A 24,140-nucleotide genomic window follows, 5' to 3' on the forward strand; every position below is an offset into this window, starting at 1 on the left:
TAAAAGCTGCTAAATATCGTAGGGTTTTTTTGATCAGTCATATTTTGTTATTGTTCTTATTTTCCATTATCTGGAAACCAGCAATTGTGTTTACAATAACCCAAATCTCCTTCCTTTCCAATTTAAATGAATCCACTTTGAATCCACTTCAGATGCATGGTTTTATAATTTTATATTCACGGCATGCTATTCATCTTCTCTGAACTTGCCTTGCTACCACTGACAATCAGAATACCCTCAGACACTTGAAAATTAATTCTGCGAAAGGTTGAGAAGGCCATTGAATTTTTTAAAGAACACTTTCAGCTAAGATCTCAGTAGTCATCTGAATTAATATATCCAGGCTTATCTCCCACTTTTTGAAGAATAACTATATCCATAAAAGAAATGGGAGAGGATCAATAGAGGGAAACCTTCTGGAGTAGGTGTTTCATGATTCTGTGCTGAAATAATCCTAAAGTCATCAGGTAAATACAAATCTAGTAAGAATTTCATTGATATAAACAGTATATTATGGATTTTTAACATTTTATTATTTCTTTGATAAAAATACATAAATTTTTGTCTATAAATTTCAGAGGCTCATCCACAGTAATAACTATTAACATAAAGAAAAAAACTACGAGAATTTTCTAACTAATCATGTTTTAATAGATCATCTATTGCTCGTTAGCCATATTGTCATATTAATTAGTTTGGAATTGCATGTTATAATCGTTGTGTTTATTGGTTTTGGCTTGCATGAGGAACCTCTTTAATAAGTATTAGTTGTCATTCTAGGAAGTTGTAAAATGATGGCATGATTGAATTATGGGTGTTACCTTAATAGTCTTCTTTTTGATAAATAACTTTCTGGCAAAATGGACAAATCCCTAATAGCCACGACACTAAAGTGGATCATCGAGAAAATAAACATCATTTCCACAGAGTTCAGATTTTCTACCTTACCTATTATCTGGAGAGAGTAACTCATCTGCTGAAGTAAAGCTTGATGGACTTTTTTAAAGGCGATTGCTTCTGAAAGTGTCAGGGGTGAGAAAAATGTTTTTGATTTTGAGCTACTTTGAATATTAAGATTGTTATGAGAATTCAAATGATTTGACATGTGAAAGTTCTTTGAAAACACTAAAGCACTCTACAAGTGTGATATATTTGGTATATATTTTGGTATATTGTTAATATTTTTTAGCAGATTAATGATATAATAAGATTTATTTTAGGATGATTATGTAAATGTTGTATGAAGAATGGCCTGTAGTGGGGAGCATGCAGGTTAGATTATTGGCTTGTAAGTGAATCAGTGGGGGAAAAAAAAAAAAAAGGAACAGGACAAATAAGATGGAGCTGGGTAATTCAGGTGATCATTAAAGTTCTTTTACATTGACACTTTCTTAGAATCTGATGGAAAAAAAAAAACCACAATTATGCCTTGCCATCTATACAGTTTTATACGATTTTGTCTGAAATCTACAAATACCTAAACTTTGTGTAGAGTGGGAGAGAGGGGGAATACTAGATAACCCAGAGGTTTGGCTGCAGGTTCATCTGGAAGAAGGATGACATCTCAAGAAAAATAGGAACTGTAAGGAGGAATTGCAGGTGAGAGCATGTGGAAAGCTTGGGATGTACGATAGTGAAAACATGATAAATAAGACTTTTAGGCTTTTTTTAAAAAAAGATTTATTTATTTATTTGACAGACAGAGATCACAAGTAGCAGAGAGACAGACAGGCAGAGAGAAAGGAGAAAGCAGGCTCCCCACTGAGCAGAGACACCCCCCCACCAATGCAATGCGGGGCTGTATCACAGGACCCCGGGATTGTGGCCTGAGCTGAAGGCAGAGGCTTTAACCCACTGAGCCACCCAGGCGTCCTGATTTTAGACATTTTTAATTTTAGAGGCTGAAATGACATATAAGGGGAAATATGTATTAGGCATTTCACTTGGGGTCCTGAAGCTCATGAGAGTGGTCAATTTAGAGAGATTTAACTATAACTTTGGGAGTTGTCTGCAAACAGAAGATGAATGTTGGGAATGTTGAAACCTTCTGGAGTCGTTCATTTCTGATATTTTGAAAATTCTGTTTTGTTTTGGTTTTTTTTCAATACCAAGAATTAAACCAGAGCTTTGGTTATGCATTTCTAGATCCTTATTATTACTGAGGCACTGGTCTGTAGAGCTAGTGTCAGTGTGTAAGTCCCCGGCTGAAATGGATCAGCCAGAAGAAACAAAAGGAAAAGGTTAGCACAACAGAAAAAGGAAGCCAGAAATCAGGTTAAGGACCAAAAGAATGATACTAAGCATCAGAAAGGAAGCTGTGGTTAGTCAAGGTGTAAAATGAAATTAATTAGTTCAGGAATAGATCAGAATGTAAGAAGTCAGTAGGTTGAGGATAATGGTTTGGGGCTATTTCTGAGAATACAGCAGGTTGTTAGGAATCTCTTTTTAAAGATGTTGTGCCAAATCTGATAGTAGGAAGTATTCATCTTTACCCAAATAATTAGCCCATTCTCTATCTTCACTATGTTTTTCTTCAACACCTCCCTTTGTAAGTACGTACTCCTTTGTAACTATATACACATCTCAAGAGACACTGCTAACCTCACCTACTTTTATCACTAAATAAAGCCTTCTTCCACAAGTAGCAGTAACTTCATTTCCTGAACACAGACAAAGGTATCTTTTCTTTTGTTACTTGAATTGTAACATAACAATAAAAAAGATGCACAATAAATGTATATCTTTTGAATGATGCTATTTTTGACATATCTTTGTTAACTCCTAATCAAAAATTTTTTTAAATGATGGTGTTAGTAAGTTTATTATAGTCTATTTCAATTAACCATAGATATATTTTGTTCCAAAAGCATTGAAAGGAATTTATAAGTGCAAAATATTTTTATTAATGATAAATATGATTGGATTTGATTTTCACTCAATTAGTACATTTTAAAATATTAATGAAAGACAAACTTGGGAAATCATATCTGCTTCAATACTGGTTGAGTGATGGTTCACAGCATCAGATCTGCCATTGGACACTAAAAGATGAAGCAACATTAATGCGTTAGAGAATCAGTTGCCAAAATGTAGAAGTATGTGAGTTTCACTTTATTCAACAGGTATTTATTGAGCTCTCACCCTTCTCACCAGGGTCTTCTTAACCTATATTTTTCTGAAGTAGCTGGGTGAGATCCAACCATGAGGCAAGTGAATTCTTGTTACAAGTGCAAATAAAGTTTACAATAAAAAGGTAATATAAAGTAAGAATCTTTTTTCCCTGTGACAACAAAATTGAATTTGATCTTGTTAGCAATACATCTCACTGTGATTTGGAGGTGGGAAAAAGATGCATTCATTTTTAGTTGTTCTTTAAAAGACTGTATCTCTTAGCACTAAATTAGAAGAATTTCTAGATAAAAATTAGCTTCAATTTGGCATGTCATCTTATAGTTCTATGACTTAAAATGTAGAGATACAATTGATAAAGAACATTTTTCATAACTTCTCACAAGTGTCTGACATTTTTAAGCTTCTGAGAGGATAAGGACAGTCCAAAGTGGGATTCCAATTAAGAAATAAGGTGTGAGAACCGATAGAAGTTTCTTAGACTTACGCTTTTAAGGATGTATATCAGAATTTATTTCAAATTAAGATTGATCTCTCTTAATGTCATGTTCAAGGTGAAGGGCAGTAGAGTTAATAAACTTGAAATTGGTCCCTAGGCTACCATTCTATTGCCTGTCAAAGATATATCCTTATTAGAAATCCAGTGCAAATTAGTAACCTTAAGGAGTGTTTTACTTACGTCTAATTTGAAAAATCATTTGGCATATCAGAAGCCTGATTTTCCCTTGCTTTCTCCAGTGAATAAAAAGAAGTATTTTGTTTTGTTGCTATACCACAGAAAGTACATGATCTTTGGAAGGAGTCAAGAAGGTCTTGATTTGATTCTCTGATCCTCCCTGTAATGCTGTATGTCATCTTGGCCCAGTTACTAAAACTTCTGGAACCTCATTTCTTTAGAAAACAAAAACAAAAACAAACAAACAAACAAACAAAAAACCTCCTAAGTCTGAGGATGAAAATGGAAATAATGCCCAGACTGTACACACTGCCTGTCAGTTCCTTTCTTTTTGTGTGTGTGTGTTGGGCACTCTGTATCCATAATTCATCCTTTCAGTTAATTGATTTGATTCAGTCAGTGAACATTGAGCATCTACCCTGTGCCAGACACAGTATTAAGCACAGGGGATGCAGCAGTAAAATAAAAAATGCCTTTCCCTTATGCAGCTTATATTCTTATTTGTGAGATGTGATTGCATTCTTATTAAGAAAGTTAAGCACATGCTTGTTTCTGAAGTTATAAGGACATACAATTATAAAATACCTAAGCTAAAATATTCCTATTTCTAAACCCATCTTTCTTTTTTCTCTTCCCCCAGCTTTATTTTTGTTTTTCAACATTTCCTTAGCAATTCGGGGTCTCTTCTGATTCCATACAAATTTTTGGATTATTTGCTCCAGCTCTTCGAAGAATATCGGTGGAATTTTGATCGGAATGGCATTAAAAGTATAGATTGCTCTAGGCAGTATAGACATTTTAACAATGTTTGTTTTTCCGATCCAAGAGCATGGAATGGTCTTCATCTTTTTGTGTCTTCTTCAATTTCTTTCATGAGTGTTCTGTAGTTCCTCAAGTACAGATCTTTTACCTCTTTGGTTAGGTTTATTCCCAGGTATCTTATGGTTCTTGGTGCTATAGTAAATGGAATCGATTCTCTAATTTCCCTTTCTGTATTTTCATTGTTAGTGTATAAGAAAGCCACTGATTCCTGCACATTGACTTTGTATCCTGCCACGTTGCTGAATTGCTGTATGAGTTCTAGTAGTTTGGGGGTGGAGTCTTTTGGGTTTTCCATATAAAGAATCATATCATCTGCAAATAGAGAGAGTTTGACTTCTTCATTGCCAATTTGGGTACCTTTTATTTCTCTTTGTTTTCTGATTGCTGTTGCTAGGACTTCTAATACTATATTGAACAAGAGTGGTGAAAGTGGGCATCCTTGTCTTGTTCCTGATCTCAACGGGAAGGCTGCAAGCTTTTTCCCATTGAGGATGATATTTGCTGTGGGTCTTTCATAGATAGATTTGATGAGGTTCAGGAATGTTCCTTCCATCCCTATACTTTGAAGCGTTTTCTCTTCCATCTTTTAGCCATTTCTGTTTTCCTTCAAACTACACATTTAAGCTTTAATTGAGTCATAGGATTGGGTGAGGAAGGTATACAAAAGCATGAATCCCTAACTTCAAGAAGCCAAATGTAGCAGCAAGGAAAGAAAACATATAATTATGAGTAATAGCTCAGATCATGTTATAAAACATAGCCACACGTTAAATGATAAATGGGAATATAGCTAAAGAAATTTAAGAGAAGGGATAAATATAAGGCGATATAATTTGTCAAAATAAACTTCAAAAAGGAGGTGGAATTTAAGAAGCTTCAAAGAATTTATATATTTCAAGAGACATGGAGAATGGAACAATCATGAAAGGGTAACTTTTTTCTCTCGGCTCCAATTGCCCAGGTCCTTAATTAGTATCATTACTCTAGTTGTGCTAGATTTCAGATTGATGAAACGCCTTGTCAGTTTAGCAAAGCACAACCTGGAAACTAAAGATTTTTGTTGGCTTCATCAATAAATCCAAATTTCCCAGCTATCATTTTTGATTATTCAATTTGTTTAGCTATAAATGAGAGCGATTCCTATAGTTTTGTTTTTATTTTACTTTTTTAAGATTTTATTTATTTGACACACACATAGAGGAACACAGGCAGCTGGAATAGCAGGCAAAGGAATAGGAAATAGCAGGTTCCCCGGTAAGCAAGGAGCCTGATGGGGGGGCTCCATCCCAGGACCCTGGGATCATGACCTGAGCTGAAGACAGTTGCTTAACCAAATTGTGTCTTTGGACACACAGAGACTATCATTATACTGCCCAGGCACCTCTATAGTTATGTTTTTAAATAACAGAATATCTAGAGTGTCCTTAGACCTCCTATGGTCATGTAGGGCCCAGCATTCACTATCTAGACCAGATGGTAAGGTACATGTCCACAGCCTTCTGGCCGTTTGCTATGACTGACAGGCCTCAGTTCATTTTACTTCAATGGTTAGGGTCAGATACCTGAGTTAGAGATGCATAAGCAGTTTGCAGGCCTGTGGTTCTGAAACACTCCACCCCAGCTCACAGCATGCATTGTCCCCTGACTTGACTGTCTTCACCCCTGTGTACGGTGGTTTTCTTAGGCAGCTGAGCATTCCAGGGTGTACCCAGAGAGGGTTTAAACTTCTCTTGCCATCCCTACTTCCTGCGCAGGCCATTCTCTGAGTACTCTCTGAATTCACGGAGCAGTGAGAACTGGTTGGCTCAGAAGGTGTGGGGCTCTCACTCTGGTTCACTTCAAGGTTAGTTCTTAAATACTTGGGACAAATAGACCTTTTTCTCTCTGGTCTTGGCAGTCCTGCCCTACCACGATTAGGTACTAAAAGTGTCAGTGAATCCAAGCGTTCATCCCCATCCCTTCCAATATTTTTTTTGTGGCCATCTGCCTGTGATTCTGGGTGTGCAGTATTAGGTGTGTTGTCCAAGAATGTGCTTTTCCATTCATCTTCATCAAGGAGGCAGATAACTGAATTTTTGCCCAGATTTTTGGCATTGTGGCTTTTCTGATGTATTAGTTTGTGGCACTATGGCCAGTTCTTTGTCTGTTTTCATATAGTCGCAGGTATTTAAATGAGAATCCTAGGAATCATTTATCAGTTCACCTTCATGTTGACTGGGAAGTTACACCAACCTTCATTTTTGAAATCAGGACCAGCTACATAATTTGCATGGCCCAATGCAAACTGAAAACGTGGGGTCCTTTGTTCAAGAACTCTTCAGAAGTGACTGTGAGAACAGTGCTAAACAAACATGGTAAACTTCTCAGTCCTGCATCCTGTGCATCTGCCCATGAAGCTGACTGCTTAAAACTGTCTCCAACTTGGGCTTTGATGCCTTTGCTGTCTCCTGGTGTTCTTTCTCTCCTTCTAGAGCTTCTCCATACCTTAACTGACTCCACTCCTTGTCTTCCTTAAGCCCCCTAAATATGAGTGGACCCAAAATTATACCTTCAGTTATCTCACAGTCTTTTTCTACCATGTAATTCTCAGAAATCTCAATGAGTTTAATGATCTCAACCATTCCTTTCTGAAGATGACTCTAAATTCATTATCTCCAGCTTTCATGGTTCTCCTCAGTTTGAGGTACACCTTTCTAATTGCAAACAGACATATACACTGATAGCTGAAACACCTATAGTGAGCAAATCTTTCATCTTATCCTTTAAACTCATTCCTTCACATGGATTTTCTTTACTCTGATTTTTGAATATTGCCTCTCCCTGGCTATACAAATCTAAGTAACAACCAACCTTTGATTTTTTTTTTTTAATTTGGAGCATTAACTTGATATTTTCCTGATTTTTTTCACTTATTCAATTTCATCACATTATCTGAATGTTTTAAGTACTTTAAATCTTTATTTTATTTTTTTTTAGTGGAGGCAGAGATTTAGTGTAAAGATTTAACATAAATAAATAAGATCTTGACAAATGTGAGTTTGGAAAAAATGAAAACATCAAAAATATTTTTTCTTAAAGATGTATTCAACTGATACAGTCTTTAAATCTTGAGTGATATACTTGATTTTCATTTTTGGTGTTAAATTTTAAGAAATATCTCTTAAAGAATCAGCTGAAAATTATCTTCATGTATTTTTGATAGGTTTAAAAGAAAAAAGTATACCTTTTATAGTTCATAAATATTTAAATAGAAAAGACTTTTTTGACATATTAAGATTTTCTAATCAAAAGCATGATATTTTAATCAAAATATCATAAAACAAAGTTACAACAGTTAGAAATTTCTGATTTTTAACAATAGGAATATCATTTCCCATCTCATAAATTTGATTCCATGTCACATTAATGCCTAAATGAACCACATGGTGCCAAGATTTTATTTGTATTAGACTTTCTAGCTTCCCATTTTGTTAAGTTTATTTTATTCTTACTGTTAATGACTGTGTTGGTTGAGCTGTGTAGTTTTGCCAAGGGCACCTCAGAACATTTTATATATATAACAAATATAAGCCATTTATAGCATTGGTGCTCTATCTTGCTAATTTTAGGAAAAGCAAGCTTCAAAGTTTGAAGATATTTTTGCAAATAGTCTGTGATTTTTAACTGTTAGTTTTATTCAAACGTTTTGTAACAAAACAAATGGCTAAGGTTGGTACACTCTATAGCTAGGTACTTAATGCAGTATTTATGGGCTCCAGAAAGAGAAAGGTTTGTTTTGTTTTCTTTTCCTAAGAATTATTTTTCTGTTCTGCTCCTGAAGTAGTTGCAAGTTCATTCCTAGCCAAAGACATTCATCTCAATTATTTGAATTGGCTCCCTGCAGATAACCCTTAATATGGAATATTATTCACTTACAAAATAGTTGCCACAGACATCTGCCAGTGCTCAACCTGGCAGCAAAGATGTGTAAAAACCATTTCAAATTATGTCTTTGGACACACAGAGAATATCACTATACTGTAATGTTCACTGCTATGATTTGTCTTCATTTACTTTTTACTTATCTGGTCTCCTAAGTCAGCAGAATTGTCACAGCTAAATATTTTGGAACATGTAGTAGTAAATTACTTTGGCTGTTAAACTAGGTGGGAGAGTAAAAGGTGTACATTCACTAATTTTTCCTTGGAGTTTCTGATTAGATACTATAGTTTATTGGTCCTATACTTCTTACTATTGTAATGATCGTGCTCAAGATTGTACTCTAGATCTTTTCTTTGGGCAAGTAGAACAAAATGCAAGCTGTTAAAAAGCTCAGAAACTACCACTTTTGTGTATAATGGGGGGCATTATTTTATTAAATATAACACTATATTTAACATATATAATATAATACTATATAACATATTTAATATGGTTAATTAAATTTATTATATTATATTTTTATATATTGCATTACATTTTTATATTTTGAGAGAAGTAGGTCCTCTGAGTCTTTACAAAAATATTTGAGTTCTTTTTAAGTCCATGGGCATCAAAGCATGCATGTTAGAGATGGGGTTCTGCCACCTCTAACATGCATGTTAGAGCCATGCCTGTGACAGGAGCCATCAGACCTCCAGGTTTTTGCATGAGGATGTCTTTCTGCTCTGGATACCTTCTTCAGCCTTTCTGGTTGCTGAGGAGGGTGCTGGTGTCCAGTGGATGAGCCATTTGCCAAGATTCAGGTCAGATATATTCTCCTCTGTAAAACCTTCTCTAGTGTCCATCAGCTCTCAGACTCTTACCTGGTAGTCTACTTAATAGCATCTTGGAATTTAGGAAATGACAATAGTTTTGCAATATCTCTAGTTCCACCACTTAATAGCACTAGCACTTAATAACTATAGGGCTGCTTTTTGCAGTTAGGCTCCAGGAACTATCCCTGTTAAAGAATCAACTGAAATCCTTCTTATATTTTGGTTATGAAATACCATATAATACCATGTGACAAGGCTTTATTACAAACTCCACCAGGAAAAAACTATCTATACCACATAAGACTATGTTTTTGTAGTGATACTTGCAAGCTGTACATGCATATGAAAACGTGGTCTACCGGATTTTAAAACTTATGAAGTTACTGTAGTTAAAACAGTGTGATATTGATATGGGAAGAGATGAACAAAAACAGATAATATAAACATATTTATACACACAAGGAAATTTGTGTGTATAGAGATGGCTTTACAAATCCGGGGAAAGAAGATTTGCCTGCCAATAAAAGGTGCTGGAAAATTGATTATATATATATGAGATAATATAAAATCCTATTTTTATTCATACCACACCCTAAGTAAATTTCAGATAGATGTAAAACATTCAAATTTACAAAATAGAGGCAGATATATATGACTTAGAGAAAATAGTTTGTAAACAAAATACAAAAATGATAAGACACAAAATAAAAATTGCTAAAATTGACCACATCAGAATTAAAACATTAACTTCAACCTAAGAAACCAAGAATAAAGCTAAAATACAACACTTAAGCTGAGGGAAAATTTCCAAAGTGTGTGTAAATGCACAACATTACTATCTATGATATATAAAACTACCCAGTAGAAAATCAGGTAACGGATTTTAAATAGTACTTTGCACAAAAGAAAACTTATGTGGCCAATAAGCACCTAAAAAGAGGTTCAATGTAACTAGTAAACAAATATGTGCAAAATAAAACAATTGGGCATCAATAAATATTCACTAAGTACAAATTAAGATGTGAACTGATAGGAGAAACTGGAGAAACAGAAACTCTCATGCACTGCAGGAAGGAGTGTTTATTGGTACAAACCTTGTATTGATAGGATCTAGTATGGTTGAAGATGTGTTTAACATTCAGCCCAAGGGATTCCCACTTCCAGGTGTGTATATGAGAACTGTAACTCACAAACATAAGTAGATATGCACTAGAATGTTCACTGCAGCATTGTTTGTTTAAGAAAATATTGGAAACAAATTTAGTGTTCATTATGGAAGAATGGATAAGCAAATTGTAGCATACATACAATGAAATAGAGTCAGGATGAATGAACTAGAGGTACCACATATCAACATATATAAATCTCAGAAATTTAATTTTGAGCAAAAAATATATTGCATAATGACACGTAATATATGATAAAACATAATATTTGAGAAGTTACAAAAGAATTAGATATGCGCTTTTTTTTAAAGATTTTATTTATTTATTTGACAGAGAGAGATCACAAGTAGGCAGAGAGGCAGGCAGAGAGAGAGAGAAGAGGAAGCAGGCTCCCTGCTGAGCAGAGAGCCCGATATGGGACTCAATCCCAGGACCCTGAGATCATGACCTGAGCCGAAGGCAGAGGCTTAACCCACTGAGCCACCCAGGCGCCCAGTACTTTTGGAATATATATACATGAACAAATAGGACAAAACAAAGTTGTAAAAGGGAAACATCAAAATCAGCTTATAATTTGGCAAAGAAATTTGGGAAAGGAGTTTTGAAGCATTCAATATTCTTCAACTAAATTGGTAATTACTCTAAGTATTCAAAATCAAATATAGCAAGCCATTAAGATTTAGTAAAACTGGGTAAGTTCTCAATACATTATCCACTCTTATTTTCTGTAACCTTAAAAATAGTTCATAATTAAAAATGCATCTTCTTTTCAAAAAAACTTATTACATGCCCTGAAAATATTAATTTTCCTAGATGGTTTAAATAGAATTTTATTTTAAAAAATTATATATATATATGTATACTATATAACACATAAAAACATATAAATACCATTACACTGAGATGTGCTTAGATATTCCTCTATGAAGATACATTTTAAACATAGAAATGGATTCTACTTCAAAGGATGTATATGCACACCAATTTTCATTAAGTGTAGTCATATTTAAATTATTTTATGTAAGTGAAAGAAGATATTTGTTTGGAATTTGGAGGTGGTTTCCTTAGAGACTTAGAAATAATTATGGTAAATAAACACCAAATGTGTATAATTCATGTCTTTTGATTTGAATACATCTCAAAATACTTCATTTCTTAATGATTTAATTTTTAATAATTCATATGAATTTGTTAGGCATGATCTTCTTGTGAAGTAAAAAAAATATAGACATTTCTATTATCTGGTTTTGTAGTCCATCTCCGTGATGTCCATAACTTTAATTCCTCTCCAGCTTACTGTTCCAACTTTTCAATTCCACAAACAGCCTGGAACAGAGCTTCTGGGGAAGCCCTGTCAGCATTTAATGTGATCATCCTGTCACCGTAATATTGCCCAGAGTTGTACCTCCAAAATCACGTAACAAGATTTATGCTTGAAAACTTGGAATCATCAGTGGTCAAGGAAATACTTTCTCTGCAGAGAAGTTCAAAATTTTAGTTGCCAATGTTGAATCTCAATTTGCAGAATTCGTTCTGGGTAAAATAAATTTCAGGCTGTTTGGTCTTCATTTTTTTTTTTTTTTGCAGGAAAACTCTTCCTTTTGCATTTGATATAATAGGCTACTGGAAGAGTAAAAAGGGGAATTCTAAGCTGCCATGGAAGTTATAATTTCTGAAAGCAGCTACCACCTCCATGGCTGTTGAAATAGGGGAAGAGGTTGGAATCATTAAAACAGACCGTGGGAGGAGGGGCTCATGGAGTAGAAACAGGCCTCTGAGAAGTGGGCACTGCTTAACAGGAGCCGGGATCCCGGAGGAGCAGGGTGATGGAGCTGGTTCTGTAAGGGCTGGAAATACTGCCACAGCTGCTGTTAACAAGACGGAATGCTCCCTGCTGGAGTGAAGAAGCCTTGCTGAGGTGAGGCTCAGAGAAACCACAGTGGGCCAGAAACTCGGGCAGGAAACCCACAGGAAGAGCACATGCCTTCTTTCTCCTCCAGAGTTGCAGACTCCCTCTAGCTCTCTCTACTCACGGAGCCTCAGACAAAGGAGCTGGCCACACTGAAAGTTTAGTGGAACCACTGAATATAGAAAGTCAGGATTGGAACTGAGAAATAGCTTAGTAGCTTGTGGTGCTGTCTATATTAACATAGAAAAGTAGGAGGCTGTCATTGTACAATAACCTGAAAGCAGATAGACGGACAAGCCAGAAGACTCTCGACTTCTTCAAATGCTCTGCACTTTGAAATCATAAACGTCCCTTGGGAATGTTTATTCAGTAAATCCAGCATTTCTTTATTCGTTCTTTCAAATAAAATTTATCATAGCCACTTTACAAGAAGTGTTATTCTGGGTTGAGATGAAATAAACTGTTCCTTTCTTCACAGAATTTAAAATTTAAAAAGTGAGGGGCGCCTGGGTAGCTCAATCAGTTAAGCAACAAAACGTGTCTGCCTTCAACTAAGGTCATGATCCGGCGTCCTGGAATGGACCTTGTTGTCAGGCTCCCTGATCACCAAAAAACAAAACAAATGAACAAATAAAAAGCCTATTCTTAAATACAGAGAACAAACTGGTGGTTGTTTTGGGGAAAGGTGGGTGGAGGTACGAGTGAAATAGATAAAAGGGACTAAGAGGTACAGGCTTACCAGTTATAAAATAAATAAGTCATAGGGATGTAAAATACAGCATAGGATATATAGTCAATAACATTGTAATAACATTGTATGGTGACAGATGGTGACTATACTTACCTTGGTAAGCACTGAGTAATGTATAGAAAATTGTCAAACCTGTATGTTGCACACCTGAAACTAATATAACATTGTATGTCAATTATAATTCAATAATAAAAACACATAAATATGTATATACACCTATATCTCTTTATAAATATAGATATATTTATTAATATATAAATAAATATATATTCTGTACATAAATCAATAGGAGAATAAAAGCTGTGCAACATAATTGTACTACCCAAGATCATAGGGCTTCAGATAGGTCTATTAATTCTGTAAACTAGATAGAGGGATCAAAAAGCTGAGGGATTATTTTAAAAATATTTTATTGTGAGACCTCATGTTCTGAAGAATGGGTAGGGCTTTAAAATGTTGGTATTAGGAAAGACTTTACAAATACAATGTTAAGTCTGGGCTTAGAGGAAACAAAATATACATTTAAAATAGGAAAAAGCATTGGATTTATACTGACTATGATGTTGATGAAAGAATATTGAGAGAGAAGTCTGGAAAGTAAATTAAAAATCAGACTATGGAGCCTTTTAATGCTATTCTAGGAAACCTGTTATTTATTTAACGGATAAGCTACTGGAAATTTTTGAGCAAATAGGTAAAAAGCTTCACAAGGATAAGCTAATGGCTGTGTACAGGTTGAGTCATGGGAGAAAGAACACACTGGCAAAAATTACAGGAAGATCAGTAATGAAGCTGAACCAGTAGAAAAGAGGGAATAAGAGACCTGAACAAAATATATATTTCCAGCTATTTTTTTTCCATAGTGAGCCTCCGTTTCTGCATAAGCTAGATGAGGTGCTAAAAATGTTTTCTATGTAGGTGGTTAGCCTCTGCTTCCACGTTCATAATACAGCTGTCCCTTTGCATGTTATTTTTAAGAATTATAAAAATAGGGCAAAATCAGATACAGTTTGAATAGAGGGAAAAAAATCAGAATGCTTCCTTATATTAAGCCTTATTTTTTATTATAGTATCTTGTATGGATAAAATGCTTACAATATTAATTACAAGAATAGTAGACTAAAGAACTTTATTTAGATCAATAGAGGAATGATATCAATATAGCCATAATTTCTAAAGTACTAGGAATATAAAAAGAAAGACTAAAACAAACATAATTGGATACACACACACATAGGTATATCTCTGAAATCATTTAGCTTTAGAATATTTGGAGGTACAAATTAAATCAGCCTCAATTAGTTTCCATAGCCAACACTGCCCATGGAAATAAGTATAAAATATTAAGGAAATTATTTTTAGGAAATTATTTTTTACTTAAATTATTCCTTCTTTCTTTCATTGCTACCAGTTACTAGGACCTTTCCTTTTTCTTCATGAATTAATTCATTATCTATTAAAGTAATGTAGTATCTAGTGTCTTTCTTTTACTGTCTGTCAGAATGTTTTCTCACTATCTCATTGCTCATCTGTTATTCTGCACATGAGCTCCTCCATCTGGGCTAAACTCTGTGTTTCCTTCTCAACATTTTCTTTGCCTCTTACAAGCTGTATGATCTCAGGCAAGTATATAAAGCTTTCTGTGCTTCTAGTCACTTCATCTGTAAAATGAGATTTAAAATATTGCCTCCCACTATGATCAATTATAGATGCATATTGTAAACTATAGAGCAACCACTAAAGAAAGTTAAATGTAGATGAGCAATTCAGTAACTCAATAATGGGCATAAAATAGAATACTAAAAATTTAATTAATCTAAAACAAGGCAGGAAAAGGAAAAAAAAACAAAGGAGAGGACAAGTAGAAAACAAATAGCAATAAGATAATTTTAAACCTAATTGTATCATCAATTATCTTAAATATAGTATCCAAAATCTATAAAGAACTTATCAAACTCAACACCCAAAGAATAAATAATCCAATCAAGAAATGGGTGGAAGACATGAACAGACATTTCTGCAAAGAAAACATCCAAATGGCCAACAGACACATGAGAAAGCCCTCAACATCACTCAGTATCAGGGAAATACAAATCAAAACCACAATGAGATACCACCTCACACCAGTCAGAATGGCTAAAAATAACCAGTCAGGAAACGACAGATGTTGGCGAGGATTCGGAGAAAGGGGAATCCTCCTACGCTGTTGGTGGGAATGCAAGCTGGTGCAACCACTCTGGAAAACAGTATGGAGGTTCCTCAAGAAGTTGAAAATAGAGCTACCCCATGGCCCAGCAATTGCACTACTAGATGTTTATCCTAAAGATGCAAATGTAGTGATCTGAAGGGGCACGTGCATCCGAAAGTTTATAGCAGCAACGTCCACAATAGCTGAAGTATGGGGAGAGCCTAGATGTCCATCAACAGATGAATGGATAAAGAAGATGGAAAAACATAAAATCTTGCCATTTGCAACAATGTGGATGGAACTAGATAGAGGGTATTGTGCTAAGCAAAATAAGTCAGTCAGAGAAAGGCAATTATCATATGATCTCACTGATATGAGGAAGTGGTGATGCAACATGGGGGCTTAAGTGGGTAGGAGAAGAATAAATGAAACAAGATGGCATTGGGAGGGAGACAAACCATAAGTGACTCTTAATCTCACAAAACAAACTGAGGGTTGCTGGGGGGAGGGGTTTTGGGAGAAGGGGATGGGATTATGGACATTGGGGAGGGAATGTGCTTTGGTGAGTGCTGTGAAGTGTGTAAACCTGGTGATTCACAGACCTGTACCCCTGGGGATAAAAATATATGTTTATAAAAAATAAAAAATTAATAAAAAAAAATAAGAAAGCCAAAGTAGATATATTGTGGACTAAATTAAAAATGAAGATTCTACAAATCAAAATTATGGAATGTACCTGGAGCAGTGCAGGAAGGGAGGTATAAATGCTTATATTAAAAAAGAAAGATCTCCCATCAACGATCCAGGCTTCATCTTAAGAAATGAGGAAGAAAAGAGAAAACTAAATCAAATTAAGTATAAGAAAGGAAATAATAAAGATAAAAGAGAAAATCAATGAAATAGAAAAACTTCTACTTAGACTAATCTACTCAAACTAAGAAGATAGAAAGATAAGATATAAATTACCAATATCTTTAATTCATCTCACAAACATGTTGAAGAGAAGAAACTAGATTTAAAACTGTATATTGTATAATTCTACTTAAATGAAATTCTAAAGTAGGTAAATCCAACCCCAAGTACAGAAAGTGTATCATGTAGATGATTTCATGTATGGGTTTCTTATTTTATCATCTTTCAGAGAGTTAATATTTTTGAGAGTTTTCCCCTTCTGGAATGTTTAGACATGACTGATGATGGGGTAAAAAACGGTATTTTGCCCAGAAAGAAGAACAGTGGCCCTGATCTCTCCAGACACTGGTCTTTTTTTCTCTTGCTTTCAGTCTGTTATCATGACAGCGTAGATTTGATTATAGTGACCTGTTTAGGTTTAGGTAAATTGCTTAAGTACAAAGCTGTATATTGGTAAAGAATAGTGACCTACTGGCAACCTATTTCTTGTGGTAAAAGATAAAAGAATTAAAAACAAAATAGTATCAGCAATGTAATACACACGATTAACCAAAATTAGACTAATGCATCACAGAATTGCTGCCATGAGTTTTCCCTTTGGGAAAAGAGATTGGAGCAACCCTTCTCAAGCTATCCATAGAATTAATGATTTCCTGAAGCTGGTCATGGATTTCTCCGCACAGGATATGCTTTAATGGGTAGCTAAAATATAGTCTATTTCTTTCATCATAAATATTTATTCTGTGTTGTTGTGATGGCTTTTATAGCCAAAAAACAAACAAGCAAAAAGTGAGGGAGAAACTAGTTCCTCTTATTTCTGAGAGGGAAGTCACACGCTTATGAATGAAATCTGCCTCAGGCCATTAGAGGGTGACTGAGTTTTAAACTGAACCTCAACTCTTCTCATAATTGCTACAAAGTAACCAGAGCATAGCAACAGCCCTAGTGTGTGACAATAAGGTGTGAATCCCCAGATAAGCTGACGTGGTGCATAAACTGAGTCCCAAGCGGAGTTATTAGAAGTGCGTGAAGTTGTCGTGAGAATACCTTTACCAAAAGGCAGCTTGCAGGTACACATGTGAAAAGGATTCCAATATGCAGTGCAACTCCAACATCATTTATTTCCAAATAGATCATTCCTTCCCACCTATCCACCTATCTTTCTTGCTCCTCCCCCACTGAGAAGAGGAGAAATTGAATATCTTCTTCAACTAGGTGCTGGTCCATACCACAGTCTGCTCTCTAGAATATTCATCATAAAATAGGCATGATGGGCGATCACTAGCAAAGAGGATCCAAAGCTGAAATAAATTAGATCCCCCCCCCAGCAAAAAACACAAACAAAATACCAACATGAACTGTCACCCTAAAAACAAAAAACAAAAAACAAAAAACAGCTATTTCAAAGATAAAACATCCAGATTTAGTCTTGTCAAGCAAATTCTGTTGTATTGCGTTCATTTAACTGGCAAATATTTTTTCAGTTCTGACAATGTGTCACATGCTGTAGGTATGTAACATAAAATGGTGTTATGATAAACACAATTTCTACCTTCAAGACGTTACAGTTGAGCAAGAGAGACAGAATTAGATGAGCAATTATAAATAGTTAATTAAGGCCCATGGTCTATCTGGGGCAATGGGAGATACCATGAATATAGCTATCCTGGCTTTTAAGAGCCAATTTAAGGTTTCCTAAAGAGTGAGATATTTCACTAAGGCCAAATCATAATTTGAAGGAAGAGCATTCCCTTGAAGAGGATATATCAAGTGTTCAAAGACTCTGGGCAAGAAGAGAGAACCAACGTTCCAGGAATGGAGTTAGGCCAGCATAGGAGAAAAAAATAAATAAATAAAGCAAGAAGATCAATATATAAATACATAGAGGAATAGATAAAATTTGGCTTTACTTTTTAAGTGTATAAATCATGGCCTCACTTTTAAAGATCTGACTTTTGAAAAGTATATTGAAAACTCTGCTAAAAATGTCCCAGGGAATCTCGTGCCCCCATGTCCTGCCTGGTTGATTGTTTCCTGCATCATCTCCCAGCTGAATCTCCACACCTTTTCCTCCCCCACAATCTCTCCCCCTTGGCAAACCAAGGATTTTTCTTCCCAAAATGCAAATTTGATTATGTCACTTCCCTGCTTAAACCCTTCAATGTCTTACCGCTGTGTTCAGGATGAAGACCATTAACCTTAAGCACAGCTGGGTCGGGGGTCCCTGCTCCTCTCTGTGGTCTTGCCATGGCACACTCCTCCATGACACCTAGCTCAAGTTATTATGGCTTTTCTTTCAACTACCCCCACCCCTGAACCAGGAATGCTTAAATCCTCTTATTACCTGCTTTTAGAGTTACCATTTTATTTATATATTTAATTGTATGATTATTAATTAGTACCTGTCTCCTGCAGTAGGTCATATACATAATGAGGGCAAGGACCCCATATGCTCTAAGGGCCAAAATCACAGGGACTCTTTTGTGTTTTACTCCTTATTGTCTCCCTAGCTCTCAGCACTGTGCTTGGCCCATATTGGGCTCAATAACTCTTTCTTGACTGAAGGAATTAGCGTTATATGGTTCCAAGTTAAGTTTTTAATGTCTTTCAAATGCTAGTACAGGGAACAGGCCCAGTGAAGATCAACTTATGATCAGATTGACAGGTGCATAAACCAAAGCTGAAGGTCTGTCTACACATCTGTAAAACCATTCCCACTTACAACCCACTTACCGTGGTTTAAAGTTTCTGGGTGCCCACATTCACACAAACATTCTGTTGTCTTTCCCTCAGGAAGAAAACCAAAGAAGCTATTTTCTGAATGCTGAAGTCCAGCTTTACTTCTTGGGAGTCTTGTTATTTCTGAGTGCAAGTCATTTCACATAATGTAGCCATAGTCTTAGATTTTATCATCACCTGCCCTCCTACCATTGCCAAAGTCAGATTTGTCAGGGTGTAGGAAATGCTTGTTATTTTCAAATGAGCCATGCAGTGTTATGATACAATGAAAGAACGAATTCCTGGACTTTGATGGCCCAGTTTACATTTCTGTTATGTGGCCAGCTCTCCATGGACTCGGGCAAACTACTGAATCCTTAGATAAGGTTGACTATCAGAAGGGATGTAAGGAGTCTGGATGTCTTCTGACTGACAAGTACAATAGCTGAGAACCATTACTGATATCTCTGGCAGAGCAAACAGTTTTTATAGCTCGTAGAATGAGAGTTTCAGATTTGATAAAATGTTTTCTCCTTTGTTTTGTTTGTTTTTTTTTAATTTACAATTTAATTTTACAAACAGCCTCCTGACTACTGCCTCAAAAAAAAAAAAAAAAAAAAAAAAAGCTTCATGGGTTTTCATATACTTAGGACTTAGGTTCATTATATTTGCTTTGGTTTATTAAATATTCATTGGATATTTGACTATGGTGATATTGAAGGAGAGTAAAAATCTATTCATAAAACATTACATTGGACTGATTTTATTGTAAAGGTGCCAATCAGGTTTAATTTCTCCCTTTTTTTTAATGTTTTAATTTTTTATATTTTATAAACATATATTTTTATCCCCAGGGGTACAGGTCTGTGAATCACCAGGTTTACACACTTCACAGCACTCACCAAAGCACATTCCCTCCCCAATGTCCATAATCCCACCCCCTTCTCCCAAAACCCCTCCCCCCAGCAACCCTCAGTTTGTTTTGTGAGATTAAGAGTCACTTATGGTTTGTCTCCCTCCCAATGCCATCTTGTTTCATTTATTTTTCTCCTACCCACTTAAGCCCCCATGTTGCATCACCACTTCCTCATATCAGGGAGATCATATGATAGTTGTCTTTCTCTGCGTGACTTATTTTGCTAAGCATGATACGCTCTAGATCCATCCATGTTGTCGCAAATGGCAAGATTTCATTTCTTTTGATGGCTGCATAGTATTCCACTGTGTATATATACCACATCTTCTTGATCCATTCATCTGTTGATGGACATCTAGGTTCTTTCCATAGTTTGGCTATTGTGGACATTGCTGCTATAAACATTTGGGTGCACGTGCCCCTTTGGATCACTACATTTGTATCTTTAGGGTAAATACCAATAGTGCAATTTCTGGGTCATAGGGCAGTTCTATTTTCAACATTTTGAGGAACCTCCATGCTGTTTTCCAGAGTGGCTGCACCAGCTTGCATTCCCACCAACAGTGTAGGAGGGTTCCCCTTTCTCTGCATCCTCACCAGCATCTGTCATTTCCTGACTTCTTTATTTTAGCCATTCTGACTGGTGTGATGTGATATCTCATTGTGGTTTTGATTTGTATTTCCCTGATGGCGAGTGATATGGAGCACTTTTTCATGTGTCTGTTGGCCATCTGGATGTCTTCTTTGCAGAAATGTCTGTTCATGTCCTCTGGCCATTTCTTGATTGGATTATTTGTTCTTTGGGTGTTGAGTTTGCTAAGTTCTTTATAGATTCTGGACACTAGTCCTTTATCTGATATGTCATTTGCAAATATCTTCTCCCATTCTGTCAGTTGTCTTTTGATTTTGTTAACTGTTTCCTTTGCTGTGCAAAAGCTTTTGATCTTGATGTAATCCCAATAGTTCATTTTTGCCCTTGCTTCCCTTGCCTTTGGTGATGTTCCTAGGAAGATGTTGCTGCGGCTGAGGTCGAAGAGGTTGCTGCCTGTGTTCTCCTCAAGGATTTTGATGGATTCCTTTCACACATTGAGGTCCTTTATCCATTTTGAGTCTATTTTTGTGTGTGGTGTAAGGAAATGGTCCAATTTCATTTTTCTGCATGTGGCTGTCCAATTTTCCCAGCACCATTTATTGAAGAGGCTGTCTTTTTTCCATTGGACATTCTTTCCTGCTTTGTCGAAGATTAGTTGACTGTAGAGTTGAGGGTCTATTTCTGGGCTCTCTATTCTGTTCCATTAATCTATGTGTCTGTTTTTGTGCCAGTACCATGCTGTCTTGATGATGACAGCTTTGTAATAGAGCTTGAAGTCCGGAATTGTGATGCCACCAACGTTGGCTTTCTTTTTCAATATCCCTTTGGCTATTCGAGGTCTTTTCTGGTTCCATATAAATTTTAGAATTATTTGTTCCATTTCTTTGAAAAAGATGGATGGTACTTTGATAGGAATTGCATTAAATGTGTAGATTGCTTTAGGTAGCATAGACATTTTCACAATATTTATTCTTCCAATCCAGGAGCATGGAACATTTTTCCATTTCTTTATGTCTTCCTCAATTTCTTTCATGAGTACTTTATAGTTTTCTGAGTATAGATTCTGTGCCTCTTTGGTTAGGTTTATTCCTAGGTATCTTATGGTTTTGGGTGCAATTGTAAATGGGATGGACTCCTTAATTTCTCTTTCTTCTGACTTGCTGTTGGTGTAGAGAAATGCAACTGATTTCTGTGCATTGATTTTATATCCTGACACTTTACTGAATTCCTGTATAAGTTCTAGCAGTTTTGGAGTGGAGTCTTTTGGGTTTTCCACATATAGTATCATATCATCTGCGAAGAGTGATAATTTGACTTCTTCTTTGCAAATTTGGATGCCTTTAATTTCCTTTTGTTGTCTGATTGCTGAGGATAGGACCTCTAGTACTATGTTGAATAGCAGTGGTGATAATGGACATCCCTGCCGTGTTCCTGACCTTAGCGGAAAAGCTTTCAGTTTTTCTCCATTGAGAATGATATTGGCGGCGGGTTTTTCATAGATGGCTTTGATAATATTGAGGTATGTGCCCTCTATCCCTACACTTTGAAGAGTTTTGATCAGGAAGGGATGCTGTACTTTGTCAAATGCTTTTTCAGCATCTATTGAGACTATCATATGGTTCTTGTTCTTTCTTTTATTGATGTGTTGTATCACATTGACTGATTTGCGGATGTTGAACCAACCTTGCAGCCCTGGAATAAATCCCACTTGGTCGTGGTGAATAATCCTTTTAATATACTGTTGAATCCTATTGGCTAGTATTTTGTTCAGTATTTTCGCATCTATGTTCATCAAGGATATTGGTCTATAGCTCTCTTTTTTGATGGGATCCTTGTCTGGTTTTGGGATCAAGGTGATGCTGGCCTCATAAAATGAGTTTGGAAGTTTTCCTTCCATTTCTATTTTTTGGAACAGTTTCAGGAAAAGGAATTAGTTCTTCTTTAAATGTTTGGTAGAATTCCCCCAGGAAGCCGTCTGGCCCTGGGCTTTTGTCTGTTTGGAGATTTTTAATGACTGTTCAATCTCCTTACTGGTTATGGGTCTGTTCAGGCTTTCTATTTCTTCCTGGTTCAGTTGTGGTAGTTTGTAGGTTTCTAGGAATGCATCCGTTTCTTCCAGATTGTCAAATTTATTGGCGTAGAGTTGCTCATAGTATGTTCTTATAATAGTTTGTATTTCTTTGGTGTTAGTTGTGATCTCTCCTCTTTCATTCATGATTTTATTTATTTGGGTCCTTTCTCTTTTCTTTTTGATAAGTCGGGCCAGGGGTTTAACAATTTTATTAATTCTTTCAAAGAACCAGCTCCTAGTTTCGTTTATTTGTTCTATTGTTTTTTTGGTTTCTATTTCATTGATTTCTGCTCTGCGACACTGAGACACCCCCAATCCTTCTGTGACCCTGCGGGACCTGAGGCCACGCTGACCCCACGTGGGCTTCGCCCTGGTTTAGCCTCTGGAGCGATGTCCCTCAGCGGAACAGACTTTTAAAAGTCCTGATTTTGTGCGCCATTGCTCTGCCGCTTGCCGGGAGCCGGCCCCTCCCCCCGGGGTCTATCTTCCTGTCGCTTTGGATTCACTTCTCCGCCAGTCCTACCTTTCAGAAAGTGGTTGTTTTTCTGTTTCCAGAATTGCTGTTCTTCTTCTCTTCGATCTGCGGATGGATTTTCAGGTGTTTGCAATCTTTAGATAAGCTATCTAGCTGATCTCCGGCTAGCTGAAGAAGTCTCAGCCTGCTACTTCTCCACCATCTTGACTCCCTCCTCCTCTCCCTTTTTTTTAAACAGTTTTGTTTCCTTTATGGCAATATAAATCACTGTTTATCTGTTATATATTAACTTTCCCTCTTGATATTTTCCTGTAGATGTGAGAGGTAGTATAATGACACAAGATTCTCATCTTGACATTACTGTTAAAATCCTCCATTCTTTTTAGGTTGATTTAGAACCTCTTTAGATAAAAAGTTATCTCTTTTTGGTTTGTATTGAAACTGTTTTTAAAAAGGCATAATAGATCATTTTCAGAAGAGAGATTTTTTTTAAAAATTTGTTCAAAATGACAACCTGAACCTACTCAATTATGTTCTCTACTCCTGAAGCGTCCATTAAAAAGAAGTTTTTATAAGCTAAAATTTCATGACAGTAAACAAAGTATAGAGTCACTGAAGAACTAGAAATCTCAACAAATCCTGAAATGAAGGAGAGTATGTGAATAAGGGTGGCAGGATGAAACTAAATGGAAGTAGCCACCATAGAGATTATGTTCTGAGACCTCTGCTGCTAGGTAGGAAGTCAGCATTCATACAGAGGCAAGCAAGAGAAGTATCTATAATTCCTTCAGGAAAAATCCCATCTTGTCTTGATTTCCTCCTCCCTCTGCTTACAACATGCTTCCTTTTAATACCTCCATGTTTTTCTTCCTTATTTCTTTCAATTCCCTATTGAAATACCACCCTATCAAAGAGATATTCCTGAACGACTTTATCTTGACAAGCACTTTCTCTCCCCTTTACCTCAAACTCATCATCACTCTGTATCTATTCTACCCTGCTTTAATTTTCTTCATAACACCTAGCATATATGCCTTTATGTTTTAATTTGTTCAATATCTCCTTTGCAAAAGAAAGTA

At 35.9% G+C, this 24,140-nt stretch overlaps 1 protein-coding gene across 1 annotated transcript in view; it reads left to right on the forward strand.

Moving 5' to 3' along the window:
* Nucleotides 1-24,140, forward strand: part of GABRB1 (gamma-aminobutyric acid type A receptor subunit beta1) — a 408,404-nt gene that overhangs the window by 75,970 nt on the left and 308,294 nt on the right. The window lies entirely within an intron of this gene.

This window comes from Mustela putorius, unplaced genomic scaffold (assembly GCF_011764305.1).
Source record: "Mustela putorius furo isolate JIRA1106 unplaced genomic scaffold, ASM1176430v1.1 tig00000430_pilon_pilon_pilon, whole genome shotgun sequence".
NCBI lineage: Eukaryota > Metazoa > Chordata > Mammalia > Carnivora > Mustelidae > Mustela > Mustela putorius.